The sequence below is a fragment of the Pan paniscus genome, chromosome 1 (genome assembly GCF_029289425.2).
Source record: "Pan paniscus chromosome 1, NHGRI_mPanPan1-v2.0_pri, whole genome shotgun sequence".
Taxonomy (NCBI): Eukaryota; Metazoa; Chordata; class Mammalia; order Primates; family Hominidae; genus Pan; species Pan paniscus.
Genome location: NC_073249.2, coordinates 145178872 through 145196248, shown reverse-complemented (window position 1 = coordinate 145196248; position 17377 = coordinate 145178872). Strand labels below are relative to the sequence as shown.

General features: G+C 37.9%; 1 protein-coding gene and 1 pseudogene across 29 annotated transcripts in view; both read left to right on the top strand.

Moving 5' to 3' along the window:
- LOC100978146 (hsc70-interacting protein-like) overlaps positions 1-6291 on the top strand; it is a 33829-nt pseudogene extending 27538 nt beyond the window's left edge.
- The window catches only part of ADGRL2 (adhesion G protein-coupled receptor L2), a 681918-nt gene that overhangs the window by 405954 nt on the left and 258587 nt on the right, over positions 1-17377 (top strand). The window lies entirely within an intron of this gene.

Here is a 17377-nt window from a genome sequence, read left to right as displayed (position 1 = left end):
GTAATATTTAAAGTGGTTAAGAAATCTGGACATGGGCTTAAATGCAACTCCACTATATTCCATTTGATCTTCAAAGAAATAAAGTGCTGTTTAGTTTTTGATCTTCATTTTTCTCATCCAAAAATGGGAATAATAACAGACTTACTTCATAAGATTGTCATGAGGCTTATATGGGATACTGCATGTAAAACAATCACTAAAATCCTGCATTAAGGATGAAATCTTGTTATTAGCATACATGAGCCTTTTGCCTCTATTTAGCATCGGTTGGTCATGTTGTCTCCATTTTCTCTTCTGGCTGTTTCTCTAAATTATCAGGACTTCCCAAAGCAAAGGCTTGGGAATGTCTGCTTCTGGAACATTTGAATGCACTTGAGAGCTCCCTGAGAATGAAGCATTCTAGAGTGTAAAAGTCATGAACCAGTTATATATGGTTCTCCGGGTAAGTCCACAGGAACCCAGCCTGGGCTTCTCTCCTTTGGAAAGAGGCACAGCATGGCTCCCAAAAGGCCAACTACAAGTCAAAGGCTATGCATCATCATGTTTTGACTTTTCACCATCAAAATTCATCTATCAGTGAGACACAGTTCATATGACTAATCTTGTTTGATTTGGCAATGAAGTGAAATGTCAATAGGCTTCCTATTTTGAGTGAAATTATTAAATATACCAAAGGGAATATTACATGTGTGTTAGTCATCCCAGAATAAAGATGAGCATACATCCCTGAAAACTTCAACTCCACTAATGGGATAATGGATCACCAGAATATTTTATATTTCAAATGCATACTTTGTTCACATTCTTGCTTCACTTGGAGAATTGTGTCACTGTTGCCTAAGTCTTGGGTTTCCTTTACTCCATGCCTGGATTCTCCATTGACACTAATGGGAATTTCACCTTCCAGCACAAGACAATATATGGAACTAAAATGACAATAGCAGAAGGAAAATAACACATTTTGTACATTGTGCTACAGAATATTTTCTTGACTGTTTCTGTTATAGTCATTGACTATTGCTAAGAAAGATCCATTTGGAAACCCAAAAACATATTGTCTCTAAAGGCTAGTCTTGTGAAAACATACTTTTACCCTTACATGTCATCACAAATTACATAAAATAATAATTATAGATCAATCTACATAGTTTTAATTTTGTGGTTGGTTAATTATAAAAGCATACCTCTCTGGCACTGCCATTAGTCTATAAGGTATGTGTGTCTCACTCTGTGGCAAGGCTGGAGTGCAGTGGTGCCATCTCGGCTCACTTCAACCTCCGCCTCTCGGGTTCAAGTGATTCTCCTGCCTCAGCCTCCTGAGTAGCTGGGACTACAGGCACGCGCCACCATGCCCAGCTAATGTTTGCATTTTTAGTAGAGACAGGGTTTCACCATGTTGGCCAGGATGGTCTCGATCTCTTGACCTCATGATCCACCTGCCTCGGCCTCCCAAAGTACTGGGATTACAGGCGTGAGCCACCGCATTTTGGGAGAAAAGATTGTCCATATTTTCTTAAGGAAACATAATGCAAAATCTGCCACTTACTGAAATTAAAAGTATGATGATCTGTTTGTAGTTCATGTTCACACATTAGCAATAACCTGTAGAGCTATGAGTTGTTAGAATGTAGCATTAAAAAAAAAAAATCCTCTGTGAAAGAAGAATAGATACAAAGCCCATTTATATGAGTGACCACATGTCAAAAATGTAGTAAAGTGGTTTGCAGACTGTCCTGTTCATTATTTTGCTGACTTGGAAACCTTAAAGTGTTTTGTATCCTTTTCATTATCTACAAAAGTATGAATTGTAATGGAATTTACATAAAAATCCTGCTGGAGAGTGGAGACTTTACTGCATAGTCAGCTTTGCCTTCTAATCCAATCTTCCCCAAAGCAGTTGGTATGACAGTTGCCAAACTCAAACAGCAGGATCTCTTTTGTAAAGAAAAGTATGAATTTGAGTTATAAAATGAACAGAATATTTTTCTATTACTCTGGATGTTTCCTCTTGCTGAGTTTACATGAGAAGTCTAGCAGGAGGTGTTATTAAACAGCCTCAGAAATTAGCCCCAAAACAATTATCTTGGTTTAGCTATGGAAAAAGACACCAGAGGCTTAATGAAAAGAGCATTTGAATTTTTGTGATTGAATATCTGTTGGACACCTCTGTAGTTATTAACCCTTATGGACAGGATTTCAGATTTTTTATTATTTTTAATTGAATTGGTTTTGGAAAACTGCAGATTAAAAACACTTTTCTTCCCTGGGCTAGTCAGAGATCCCAGAGCAAACTGTGTAATAATGGGTTCTTTAAAAGTTTGGTTTAAACCTTGCCTCATGGCAAGGAATAAACCTTTTTCAACATAAATTAGAGTTTTCATATTACAATAGATTTATAGAACTACTACATAAGAAAGAATATCTCTAGTCATATAGGCCACCATCCGTTCCTCACAATCATTATCTGCCAATACCCATGGCTTTCTTTGTGTTTAGTAGTAAATTTGCTATGAATTAAAGCTTCCTACAGACTCCTTAAGACAATATTCCAAAAGTTACTATATTTTTCAGTTTTTTATCTTCGTCTACACATAGCCAGAACATCAGGTTTCTCAATCCTGCTTCTTTCTCTGTGTTCTTTTACCATCCTAAGTAATTTCTCTGTCTTCATAGTATGTGCTATTTTTAAATATTTGTTGGCTGTTATCATGTCAAATCTTAAGTTACTTAGCCAGTTGCTTTAATCTTTTCTCCCAAGCCCCCTTCCCAACCTCACCTCCCCAGTCACTTCATCATTTTTTTTCTTTTCTCTTTACTCTCCCCAGTCTTCCACATATTTCTGGAATTGAGTTTATCCAAACTGAATGCACTCTTCCAGGTGCATCATATATCATCCCTTAGGTCTGGGATATGATGGTTCTTTGTATACAGCCCAATGCTAGTGGAATTTGTCTTTTTTTCTGATCACTGTCAGCATGTTGACTCAGAGCGTTTTTTGAACATCTCCTGCTGATTCCTGAGGGAGCCTTTCTGCAAGTGGGCTATCCTCTACCTGGTAGTCTATTTTTAAAATCTGATATGGGAGAAAACATGATTTTGTGGACTGTGTTAGAAAACATGTCCAGGTACCGCATTCCACCCCCTGCCATTTTTAGAAACATATCTATTTTATTGGCATTTTTATTTTTGTTTTACTATATTTTATTATGAAAATGTAATGGTAGCATATGCAGACAAATTGCTGCTGAGGTTGCCAGAGTGAAAATGGAGATTCTTCTAGTCGTATTACAGACATTTTTTAAAAAGTAGTTGAAAAGGTCAGCACTGAAATTAAAAGCATTCCTTTTTTTTTTTTTTTTTTTTTGAGACGTAATCTTGCTCTGTCACCCTGGCTAGAGTGCAGTGGCATGACCTTAGCTTACTACAACCTCCGCCTCCCAGGTTCAAGCGATTCTCCAGCCTCAGCCTCCCGAGTAGCTGGATTACAGGCCACTACGCCTGGCTAATTTTTGTATTTTTAGTAATGACGGGGTTTCACCATGTTGCTCAGGCTGGTCTCAAACTCTTGAGCTCAAAGTGATCCGCCTGCCTCGGCCTCCCAAAGTGCTGAGATTAACAGGCATGAGTCACTGCGCCCGACCAAAGCATTCTTTATTTAATGTTAACAAGTGAGGTCTGTATATTTTCTTCACCTGTTCGTTTTTTTAAACTGTTTCTTCTGACCATCAAACTAGTTCACAGGAGGTACAAAACTGAGGGTGAGAAGCAAGAGAAAAGAAATATAAAATTAAATATGAAACTACAAAATTTTAGTAACACAAATTTCAGTTATACAATTTTTTTCTATATCATCATAAGGAAGTACTACTCAATATAAAAAGGCTATTGCAGCTATTAGATGGAAGTAGGCTACACCAAAATCAACCACAAGTCACTTTAAGCAGTGTAAGAAAATATTATATAACACCTATATATCAATAAAGCAAAACTGGATAACTTGTGAGTCTGATGAATTGGGGAAAAATCCTCACTTATATATTAACATATGTTTAAATATTATACTATATATGTTTTGTATATTAACATAAATAAATAAATATTCATGGGTTCTAAGGGGCTATCAATTATGTAAACCTACTCCCACTAATTTAATAACAGCTTTTCAGAAAATAAACTATATACAATTTAAACAATTTCCTTTTTTTTTTTTTTTTTAATAGAGCCGGGGTCTTGCTATGTTGCCTGGGCTGGTCTCGATCTCCTAGACACAAGTGATCCTCCTGCGTCAGCCTCCCAAAGTGCTGGGATTACGGGTGTGAGCCACCGCACCCCGCCAGATTTAAACAATTTCTTTTTGCTAAATGGCAACAGCATACATTTATCTGTATAATTACATGTCACTCTCATCTCTGAATTACAATCAAAATTTAACTCAAAACCTCTTTTAATATACTTGGAGTCACTTTTGAGGCTTTATGATGGTATCAAAGAGATAACCACACTGCTTTTAGTTCATTCACTTTCAATTATATATCTCAGTTAATACTACTTTAGTTATATATCCAAACAACAGACCCAAATTGATCTTGAACAACAAAGAAATTTATTGGCTTTTGAAAGTTAAAAATCTGCAGGTAGGGCGGGCATAGTGGCTCACGCTTGTAATCACAGCAGTTTGGGAGGCTGAGATGGAACGATCTCTTGAGCCCAGGAGTTCAGGACCAGCCTAGGCAACATGGCAAAACGCAGTTTCTACCAAAAAAAATACAAAAATTGCTTCTGTGCGGTCACGCCAAGCCAGCGCCTGGGCCTGGAACCGGGCTGCAGCTCTTCAGCTTCGCCCACTGCTTCCTGACCATGGACCCCCCGCAAAGTGAACGAGCAGGCCCTTGTGAAAATGTGTAAGCAGGATCCGAGCATTCTGCACACCGAGGAAATGTGCTTCCTGAGGGAGTGGGTGGAGAGCATGGCGGTAAAGTACCACCTGCTACTCAGAAAGCTAAATCTGAAGAAAATACCAAGGGAAAAAAAAAAAAACCTGATAGTAAGAAGGTGGAGGAAAACTTACAGGCAGACAAACCATCAAGTGAGGAAAGTGATCTAGAAGTTGATAATGAATGGGTGATTGAACCAGACACTGATGCCCCTTAAGAAATGGGAGGTGAAAATGCAGAGATAGGACCAGGCGCGGTGACTCACGCCTGTTATCCCAGCACTTTGGGAGGCCGAGGCGGGCGGATCACGAGGTCAGGAGATCGAGACCATCCTGGCTAACATGGTGAAACCCCGTCTCTACTAAAAATACAAAAAATTAGCCGGGAGCGGTGGCGGGCGCCTGTAGTCCCAGCTGCTCGGGAGGCTGAGGCAGGAGAATGGCGTGAACCCGGGAGGCGGAGCTTGCAGTGAGCGGAGATCGCACCACTGCACTCCAGCCTGGGCGACAGAGCGAGACTCCGTCTAAAAAAAAAAAAAGAAAATGCAGAGATAACAGAGGAGATGAGATCAGGCATATGATAAGAAAGTGGCTGCTATTGAAGCCCTAAATGATGGTGAACTGCAGAAAGCCATTGACTTATTCACAAATGCCATTAAGCTGAATTTGCACTTGGCCATTTTGTATGCCAAGAGGGCCAGCGTTTTCGTCAAATTACAGAAGCCAAATGCTGCCATCCAAGACTGTGACAGAGCCATGAAATAAATCCTGATTCAGCTCAGCCTTACAAATGGCGAGGGAAAGCACACAGACGCCTAGGCCACTGGGAAGATGTAGCCCATGATCTTGCCCTTGCCTGTAAATTGGATTACGATGAAGATGCTAGTACAATGCTGAAAGAAGTTCAACCTAGGGCACAGGAAATTGCAGAAGAAAGTATGAGCGAAACGTGAAGAGCGAGAGATCAAAGAATAGAAAGAGTTAAGAAGGCTCAAGAAGAGCATGAGAGAGCCCGGAGGGAGGAAGAAGCCAGACCACAGTCAGAAGCTCACTATGGCTCTTTTCCAGGTGGCTTTCCTGGGGGAATGCCTGGTAATTTTCCCAGAGGAACGTCTGGAATGGCCAGAATGCCTGGACTCAATGAAATTCTTAGTGATCTAGAGGTTCTTGCAGACATGCAGGATCCAGAAGTTATGGTGGCCTTCCAGGATGTGGCTCAGAACCCAGCAAATTTGTCAAAATACCAGAGCAACCCAAAGGTTATGAATCTTATCAGTAAATTGTCAGCCAATTGGGAGTCAAGCACAATGCCCTTCTGATAAATAAAGCCCTTGCTGAAGGAAAAGCAACCTAGATTACCTTATGGATGTCGCAATAATACAAACCAGTGTACCTCTGACCTTCTCATCAAGAGAGCTGGGGTGCTTTGAAGATAATCCCTACCCTTCTCCCCCAAATGCAGCTGAAGCATTTTACAGTGGTTTGCCATTAGGGTATTCATTCAGATAATGTTTTCCTACTAGGAATTAATCCCTACCTCTCTCCCCCAAATGCAACTGAAACATTTTATGGTGGTTTGCCATTAGGGTATTCGTTCAGATAATGTTTTCCTACTAGGAATTAATCCCTACCTCTCTCCCCCAAATGCAACTGAAGCATTTTATGGTGGTTTGTCATTAGGGTACTCGTTCAGATAATGTTTTCCTACTAGGAATTAATCCCTACCTCTCTCCCCCAAATGCAACTGAAGCATTTTATGGTGGTTTGCCATTAGGGTACTCATTCAGATAATGTTTTCCTACTAGGAATTACAAACTTTAAACACTTTTTAAACCTTAAAAATATTTAAAACAAATTTAAAGGGTCTGTTAATTCTTATATTTTTCTTTACTAATCATTTTAGATTTTTTTCCTTTGAGTTATTGGGCAGGGAAGATACTTATGTATGGAAGATTATTGCTCTAATTTGAGTGAAATAAAAGTTTATTAGTGCGAGGCAAACATAACTCATTTGAGGATAAACATTGTATTGGATATGTGGTTCCTGAAGCATTTTGGCTTGTCTTTTTAAATGCTTTATCCTTTTCTTTAAATATTTATTTCAATAAAACTAACTGGGACCACCAGTATTTCAGTAGGACCTGGGTAGAGACTGGAAGTACTTGGCAGGGCAGTGGTAATCTTGCTGTGTTTTATATAACATGCATCCTTGGGCAGGTTGCCCTTAAATCTCACCCTGTGGTGAAGGGATTTTTTTTTTTTTGTAATGCTGCAGTAGAATTGGAGTACTTAGTTCTGTTCTTGTCCAGTATATCTAATAAATGTTTCATATTATTTCCACATAGGGGAAATGAGGGAGTACTTTTCTTTTTATATTTCTATGCTTAAAATTCTCTTTCCTAGTCAAAAAATGCGCAACTCTGTGTCTGCTTTCTGCTTGTTAAATTTTTCTGCCTTACTTTTCTTGGGCTAAAGACAGGCTTTTTCCACCAGCATCATCACTGTTATAATCATTAATGGCATAATTATACAAGCATATTTAATGCTGTGTTTAATTTAATATGTAATACATAGAGTAATGGTAGGGTAATACCCACAACAACTGTAGTTTCTTACTTGGCCGTGAGAATGCTTACTTATGTGTTAGACTTCCACTCTGGCAACATCTTGTCATATCAAAAGACACTGGAAAGAGGGATTCCCTTTGTTGTTTGGTCTTCTACTTAGAAAATACCTATTGGAGTTAGAGTTTATCTTGTAGTATTCATATTTGTATTTTGAAAATAATAAGGTTTGAATTAAATTGATATGCACAGAGGGGAACCAATTTTTTTGATCCAATGTGAATTATAAATGAGATAATCCAGTTGTTCATTGTGGAGTTGTTGAGACTATGAAAGACCCATTGTCTTTGTATTCAGCTCTTCCTTAAATAGTGTAATCATACCCCCACCTCCACTTGCTTTCTTTCCCTCCCCTCCAATGATAAAGAAAATGATAAATTTTCTGTTGTGCATTCAATTCTTATTTTAAATAAGACTAAGTATAGACATTGTACCTGACATTGCTATGTTTCTAACAATGTTTCAATTTAAAGTGCTAGTGCTTAAAAACATTTTCATGGGATAAGACCTTGCATACTTTGCTTATTTGAAGAATCAGTGGTAGGTGCAGTGAAGTAAATTCTATGGAGTACATTTCTAAAACAGCACATTTCTGGAATCATAAATAAGTTTATTCAGGTTCTAACCCTTTGCTGTACACAAGCAGACAGAAATGCATCTGTTCTGTAAATGAGAAAAAGCCATTATGCTGATGGAGCATGCTTTTAAAATCCTTTAAAAACACCACAGCCGGGCACGGTGGCTCACGCCTGTAATCCCAGCACTTCGGGAGGCCGAGGCAGGTGGATCACAAGGTCAGGAGTTTGAGACCAGCCTGGCCAACATAGTGAAACCCTGTCTCTACTAAAAATACAAAAAATTAGCTGGGCATGGTGGCGGATGCCTGTAATCTCAGCTACTTGGGAGGCTGAGGCAGAAGAATTGCTTGAACCTGGGAGGCGGAGGTTGCAGTGAGCCGAGACTGTGCCACTGCACTCTAGTCTGGGCGAAAGGCGAGACCCTGTCTCAAAAAAAAGAAAAAAAAAACAACAAAAAACACTCACCACATAAACTTGCATTTGACGCCAGGCACGGTGGCTCTTACTTGTAATCCCAGCACTTTGGGAGGCCGAAGCGGGCAGATCACAAGGTCAGGAGTTTGAGACCAGTCTGGCCAACATAGTGAAACCCCGTCTTTACTAAAAATACAAAAAATTAGCTGGGCGTGGTAGCAGGTGCCTGTAATCCCAGCTACTTGGGAGGGTGAGGCAGGAGAATCATTTGAACTTGGGAGGTGGAGGTTGCAGTGAGCTGAGATCATGCCATTTCACTCCAGCCTGGGTGACACTGTGAGACTCTGTCTCAAAATAAATAAATAAATAAATAAATAAATAAATAAATAAACAAACAAACTTGCATTTGAGCTTGTGTGTTATGTTAACGTATGTTCTCCTTTCTCAAAATTGCCAACGTGTACTTGGTTTAACTCAAGAACAGTTTCTTCTGGATTCCTTATCTGATTTATTTAACTGAATTATATTCTAATATTGCAAATATCACCATAAGTGGGTAATAGTAAAATTCCTCTTCTGAAAATGTGTACTGTGCTTTTAGATTTTAAATTCCACAATCTAAAATACATTCTTAATTTTCAACCCCCTCCAAAAAACACAAAAATTAGCTGGACATGGTGCACGCCGGTATTCCCCGCTAGTTGCGGGGCTGAGGTGGGAGAATTGCTTGAACCTGGGAGGCGGAGGTTGCAGTGAGCCGAGATGGCTCCACTGCACTCCAGCCTGGGCGACAGAGCCAGACCATGTCTAAAACAAAACAAAACAAAACAAAACAAAAACCCAAAAACCAAAACAATCCGCAGGTAGTCTTTAGGCACTGTTGATTCATGATCTCAGAAAGCATCTCAATGACCTGTTTTCTCTCTGTTTGTAGGTATTTTCTCTTCTGTACAGTGTCCACTCTCAGCAGGATTGTCCCTTGGGGAAACTGCAGCAGCTCCATCTCCTTGCCCCTCTTTTATTCCAATAATCATGAGAACTTCTCTCTCACAACCCTTACAGAAATCCTCAGCCTGGCTCTTACCTACCTGAATTGGGTCATACATCCTTCCCTGGACTCATCCCTGCGGCCAGTCACATGGGATTAATACTGGGTTACTGAAACCCTTAGTGTGGTCGAAGAAAACTTTGTGTGATGATGGAAACGTTCTATAATCTACTATGTCCCATACAGTAACAACTAGTCATGTGTGGCTATTGATTACTCAAAATGTGCTTAAGGCAACTGAGGAACTAAAATTTAGACTTTCTTTTAAGTATGTTAAATTTAAACTAAATAGCCATGACTGTATTGGACAGCACTAGAGTTGAGAGTGCGGGTCAAACCTACTTATATTACATGGATTGAGGAGTCGTTCCCCAAAGAAAAGGTTTGGGAGAAGGAGGTCCTATTTTACCAGAATTGGGAAATATAGATGCCAAGGGGTAAAAGTAGCACATGTTCACTATACATACTCTAAAACTTCAACTTTTTATTAACACTTTTTTGACTGATAGTTTCATTTCACGTTATATAGCTCACATCATGTTACCTACAGTTTTTCTAATGCTTTGTTTTTCCTTAATTAGAATGCATACAGTAGGAACTTTGGACAGATAACTGTTCAGGCCTGAATAAGAATCCATTCTAAGCTATCATTAGGGATTCACTGCTTTTAATGGAATTCTCTTTTATGTACACTGTGTCTTTCAGAGGATATTTTAAATGACATATATGGAACCAAGTTTACATTAAATTTCATGTGGCATTTTTAATACAGATAACTGAATGACAAAGTAGTAATCAGTTTATAGATATTGCTGATGTCAAACATGTACAGTAACAATTGCACTACAATGTTCTCCTTTAACTGAAGTATGCAAATTTTCTCTTTGATGCTGACTTATTCATTGATTCAACCAAGTTTCCAAGACAGGCAGGGTTCTTGCCCTCATTGAGCTTCTAGTTCTCAATTTTGTGAAAATATGAGACACCATCCATGTTAGACTTGAAACAAAATAGACCAAATTAATACTGGTTTATTGCAGAAAATTTAGAAATATTAAGACATAATTAGTGGAAAATAAAAATTATCTATAATCCCGTCACACAGAAACAACTACCATTAATGTTTTAGTGCATATTTATTTAATAAGTATATGTATATTAGTACTTATATTTATTTGTATAAGGATGAGAACCTGCTATAGATAATCCTTTAAAACTTAATTTTTTTTTTGAGATGGAGTCTTGCTCCGTCACCAGGCTGGAGTGCAGTGGCATGATCTCAGCTCACCCTAACCTCTGACTCCCTGGTTCAAGCAATTCTCCTGCCTCAGCCTCCCAAGTAGCTGGGATTACAGGCACGCGCCACCATACCCAGCTAATTTTTGTATTTTTAGTAGAGACAGGGTTTCACCAGGTTGGCCAGGATGGTCTTGATCTCCTGACCTCATGATCTGTCCGCCTCAGCCTTCCAAAGTACTGGGATTGCAGGCATGAGCCACCACGCCTGGCTGAAAACTCAATTTTTACATAATCATATGGTCTTTAAAAACATCGTGTTTAATGGCTGCACAGTATTCCATTGTGTGAATAAAAAAATATATATATACATCTAAAAAGTAAAACTCTTAGGTAAAAAGGTTATGGACTTTTTTTAACATTTTAAAGATTTAGGAAATTACAAGTTCCATGTAGGCAAAGGTTTTTGTCTGTTTTGTTTACTGCTAAATACCAGTGTGTAGGACAATGTTTAACACCTAGAGTATATTTAATAAATATTTGTTCAATGAGCAAGTGACTATTGGTATATTTCTCATCATAATTCAAACAGCCAAGTATGAGATGACCCATTTCCCTAAATTCTCATCAACTTTGGGATTTATATTTTTTTCTTTTCAGTTTTGTAGACAGAAGATGGTATCTCATTATGGCTTTTGTTCTAACTTATTTACTTTTTCCAGAAGTACAAATTGTGTCCAATCATGCTTACTTAGGCAAAAACAAGTTCTACAGGGTGAGAAACTTGTAGCCTGATTTTGGCTGAATATCTCAAAATCTTAAAATTTTGACTAAGCAAAATCCAGCAGGATTATGTGTTTGGGAATCATATTTCAGGCCACTAAGAAATCACATGACTAGAGAAGCCACTAAGCCTACTTTACCTCATAACATATTAACATGTAAAAAGCCTTTAAATGCAGGTATTTGTGTTTTACTAAATCACCAAATAGAGAAACCTAGATAACTGTGATGACCCTGCCTAATATTTAGCTCTCTCTATTCTCTGCAGAACTTTTTTTCTTCATGCCCTAAATGTAACTCATAGTCTAATACATAAGCACAATCGAAGTTTATTATAAAAACTATAGAGAAAATGCAAATAAACCAACATTGGGAGATCCAATCAAATCTCACGTGGAACTATAACTAGGACCTAGAACACGAACATCTCATGGGGCTGTCTCCTCTCGCTGAGCATCTGCTTTTATTCTCTTGCTCTTGCCCCCACTCAATCTCTCTGTCTCTCTTTTTCTCCTCTCTCTCTGCTGTAGTGCCTGTCCATGCTGAAACATGGTTCTGCACTGGCTTTAGATCCCTTTCCTATTCAAGCACTTAACTAACTGTGCTCCAGTTCCGAATAAGAGAATTAGATCCACTTCTCTTGGGGAGGTAACTGTCCTTCTTCTCCAGCCCAATCTGCTATGACCCTAGGGAAGGATCCCCTACTTCAAATATGGGAGCAAAGATGCCCTATTGATATGGGAGTAGTTAAAGAAGAGGGGTTAGATCTGATAAACATCCCAAAAGGCATATGTCACAATGTGCCTGCACTTGTTAGATGCTAGGATACAAATATAGGAAGAATTATTATATAATATTTATTATATTATTATATAATAATTTATTAATCTAACTTGAGTATACAATTTAAATAATCTTCCAGCCATAATTTAAAAGTCATTTATGATAATCAGCAGTTTCTAAAAATCTAGTTTTAATTCTATTGCTAAGCTTTGCTGTATTTATTTTTCTACTTAAGTGTTTTGCCATTTGTCCCTGTCAGAGATCTTTGATTCCACAAAAACAATTTTCTAAAGTTTATTTTTTGTTCTACTAAGTATGGGTTCTTATTTCTAGTTATTTTTAACTGAGCTGCTGTATCTTGCAATTTTAGTACTTTCTTGCAGTACTGTTTTTCTCAAAATTACCTGACTTTGCAAAAATTAAATAAATGAAAAGAACTACCTCTTGCAATGCCACATTTCAAGCATTTTTGAGATAATCCAACTGTGCTGTCTATACTAAGCAAAATGATTCATCGAAACTAGTGATTTAATGATGTACATATTTTTTCCATCTTTTTCATTTTCTTTGCATTTCATAATTTTATATTTTCCCCCTTCAATTCCATTGCAATTCAAGTCTATTATGGAATGAATTAAATCATTTTCTATTTCTCATTTAACTGATTTCTGACAGTTAATCTTTCCAGTTGTAACTAGGGTGATTTTTGAGGAAAAAGAAAATAAATTACATTTAAGTTACACGTATGAACAATAAACTATTTAAATCAAGCCATCTCCATCATTAATATCATTCTGGCCATATACTCTGGGTCTTGCAATATATGACACATGGCTAAATTTACGGGATTGGTCACCTTGCAGTTTCATTACTTCTCCTATTCAGACATATCCTCAAATTGTGGCAATATGCATGACATGACAGCCTTCCTTAATGACTGATAGAGATAGTTTCACCATGGTTCAGACCACTGTGATGAGCATCAATCACTAAGACAGACAAAGATGTCAAAGCTGCTAAGATGCTCTTTAATCCAGTGATCCTAGGAAGTCACAACTGTCAGCACAGATCTAAGCAATTGTCTAGCTCGGTGGTCCCTAACTTCTTTCAGTTAGAAAACCTGTATTATACCAGAAAACATCCTTGAAGAATTCCACTTTTATTAAACGCATATACAATGGCCAACACCAGGCACATTGTAACAAATACCATTTTAGATGTTTTACATATTGCCTTAACCCTTTTTACCCCTTTTCTCTGATAATTGCTCCCATTCCTATAGAGGTGGCCACTTGTCCTATATTTGAGGCTAGAAATCTTTGGAAATAAAATTTAAATTTACTAATTATAATAACACACTTATTCAAAGAAATAAGTGTAAAACATGCTATGTATTCAGTCAACAGATAGTGCTTAGTGCAGGGCCGGGCACAATGGCTTATGCCTGTAATCTCTAGGGAGGCCGAGGTGAGTGGATCACTTGAGGTCAGGAGTTCGCGACCAGCCTAGCCAACATGGTAAAACCCCATCTCTACTAAATTACAAAACTTAGCCGGGTGTGGTGGTACATGCCTATAATCCCACCTACTTAGGAGGCTGAGGCACGAGAATCGCTTGGACCTGGGAGGCAGAAGCTGCAGTGAACCGAGATTGTGCCACTGCACTCCAGCCTGGGCGGCAGAGTGAGACTCCATCTCAAAAAGAAAAAAAAAAAAAATAGTCCTCAGTGCTTCAAACAAGTAGAGAACCACTGATCCAGAAAATATACTTGTTATAAAATTCACTCTTACCTTAATAATTCAGATAATTGAACAAGTTTTTTGTTGTTTTATTCTTTACTTAACATTATTGATCAACCTGATTATCTACTTTAGCTAATATACACAGACAAAACCTGTAATTTTATAGGATGCCATGTCTAAGGTATCACAATTACCCTCCCATGATTCAGGTATGGTAAAATTATGAATATATTTCTCTGAGGTGCAGTAAAATAATTTATTTATTACTTCCTCAACATCTCACTCACAGGTGGTTAGATTTTGAAAGATTATTAACTAGGCTGTGTAGGCAAGCACAGTAATTTGACGTAATTAGACCCTCCTGCTAGGGTCTAAGGATATTATTTACAGAAATGAACCAGTGTATTATGTTTAATACATTCTTAGAACATTTGTGCATATACTATGTTAGGTTTTCCTATTTAAGTGTTTCTATGTTACTTGAGTTCATTAAAATTTTTTTCCCACCTACTTTTTTTGCCCTTAATTCCATTAGGCTTTTTAAATTCCTACACTGGCTTTCTAATCTATCACTTTTGTACTTATCTATACCAAATGAGAACTCTCACCTTCTTCAAAATCTGATTCAAAACTGATTTCCTTCAAGAACTTTTCAGAATAAATGCCATGACTTTGCACTTCCTCTAGAGACTCCCTAAGATTTCAAATGTTCTATCATCTTTTTTTTTGCAGCATATATATCATGCTTATTATATATTCAGTTTGAACTGCTTTATGCTTTGCAAATTTTCTTTTTTGGTAATTGCAGTTACTTCCGTATTTCACAGATGTGTGTATGTGCTTGCTGCTCTCTACATCTTGATAATGCTTTGCTTCAGCCTGATGCAACATGGCCTGTTTGTTTTTTTAAATTTTGCCAGACAGTGTTCAGTACCATTTATCACTGTTGACTAAGCAACTAACAAATTCTTCCCAAAGAAGAGTGGCAGTGCACTTTGCGGTTTGTTAATTCATTAATTTACCCATTAAAGATTATTGATTGATCAACTCCTGTGCTCCTGGCACTGTGCTAAGCACTTGAGATACATCAGAAAAAGAGAGAGACTCAGCTATAGAGTTGATAATCTGGACCAAGACAATCTGTTCAAGGCACTTGACCCATTATGCTATCCAAACATTGTTCCAATGCTCACGCTATCCACAGAGACTAGAGTATCACTAGTCCCTGTCCCTTTTTCTTTTCTCTGTAACCTACTTATTGCTGTTAACACAGTCAAGGGACAGGTAGATAACTGTGAGAAATCCATATATTTTCAAAGGGAAGTGAGTAGTGATCACATATTCATTATCTTGACCTTGGAGCAGGTCAGAGTAGACACAGAAGAAAGGAATGTTACCTGCTGCCAACTATTGTTAAGAGAGTACAATGTGAGATCCACCCCAGTGCACTAGTTGATGTATTGCTGTAAAATCTCTAGGTATTCCAGCTGTAAGAAATACATCAGCTACATATCTCAACAATAAATATATTTGAAATTATACTTGTCAGAGAAAAGCTTGAGAGAACTACATAAGCTTTTTAAACTCTATTGTTCTTCCTTTATGTCTTAGAGTTTACCAATATCATTATTAATATTTACTGTTAATTGTTTATGTATATTATTTAATGCCAGCACAGCCTTACAGAGGTACTGTTTTAAATGACAAAGATAATGATTACTGAAATGGTGATTAAACATACACTATAAGCCTAGCACCTTCATAAAAATCTCAGAGCTCTTTACAAAAGCAATAAAACAACAAACTGAAATAGCAGCTGTGAAAATCATAAACTAGTTTAAGAAGATAACACTTAGGAGTTTAAGGGTTTTTTGAAGCCCATAAATAAAAAGATGCAAAGTTTCATGCTCATGAAAACTAGCTTTTAGAATTTGCCAATGGAGGATAGTAGACTAAGTGACCTAACATTTGTCTTCAAATCACAATGGCTATGTTGAAATGGATGGAATACCATATATATGTCTTAAGACTTTTATTTGATTTTCTTAGGCAGAATTGTCAATTGACCAATTTTTTTACATTTAACTTTAAAAAAAAGAAAGACCATAACAAAACAAGCTTATGATAAGGATTTTTATTTTGAAGAAATTTCAAGTACTCTTAATCTAAATCCTCTATGCCTTCTATGTTTTACGATATCCATAATATTCACTATGGTGATCTGAGATACTGTAGAATTGCATTTATCAAGCTACTTGACTATATTCACTATGATTCACTTACTTCAGCAAGAAAATCAAACAAAAGTTTGCTGCAAAAGGTGATACTGGCTGATGCATGAGGTAGTATCTGAGCTCCCTTGACATTGTAAGGTCACTGCAACCAAGGGTTCATTACCACATTGTGAAGAGTCAGCTTCAATGTATAAGCTGCTGTCCAGAGAAACCTAAAGAAACTAAAGAAAGCAGACCAATCATTAATTGTATGTGTTGTATTAGTTTGCTAGGGCTACCATAACAAAATACTGTAGACTGGGTGGCTTAAGCCACAGAAATCTCTCACGGTTCTGGAGGTTAGAAGTCTGAGACCAAGGTGCTGGCAAGGTTGGTTTCTTCTGAGCCCTTTCTTCTTGGCTTGCAGATGGCTGCCTTTTCACTGTTCTCACCTGGTCTTTCCTCCATGTGCAAGTACCTCAGGTGTCTCCCAGTGTGTCCTAATTCCTCTGTTTATAAGGGTACCAGTCAGGTTAGATTAGGGCCCACCCTCACGGCCTCATTTTAACTATTACCTCTTTAAAGGCACTGTTTCCAAATACAGTCACATTCTGAGGTACTGGAAGTTAAGGTATTAACATATGAATGTGGGGGACGGGGCACAATTTAGCCCATAACATATGTTGTAGTGAGTGGAAGAGCGTTCTTCTACCCCCTGCTAATAGCTCTGTGCACTTGGAACTTCAGAATGTGACCTTATTTGGAATAAGGGAGCTAAATGATTTGAACACAGGGATACAAAGAAGGTAACTGCAGACACTGGGGCTGACTTGAAGGTAGAGGGTGGGAGCAGGGGGAGGATCAGGAAAAATAACTAATAGGTACAGGGCTTAATACCTGGGTGATGAAATAATTTATACAACAAACCTCCATAACACAAGCTTACCTATATAACAAAGCTGCACATGTATCCCTGAACTTAAACGTTAAAAAAGGCTGGGCGCAGTGGCTCACACCTGTAAT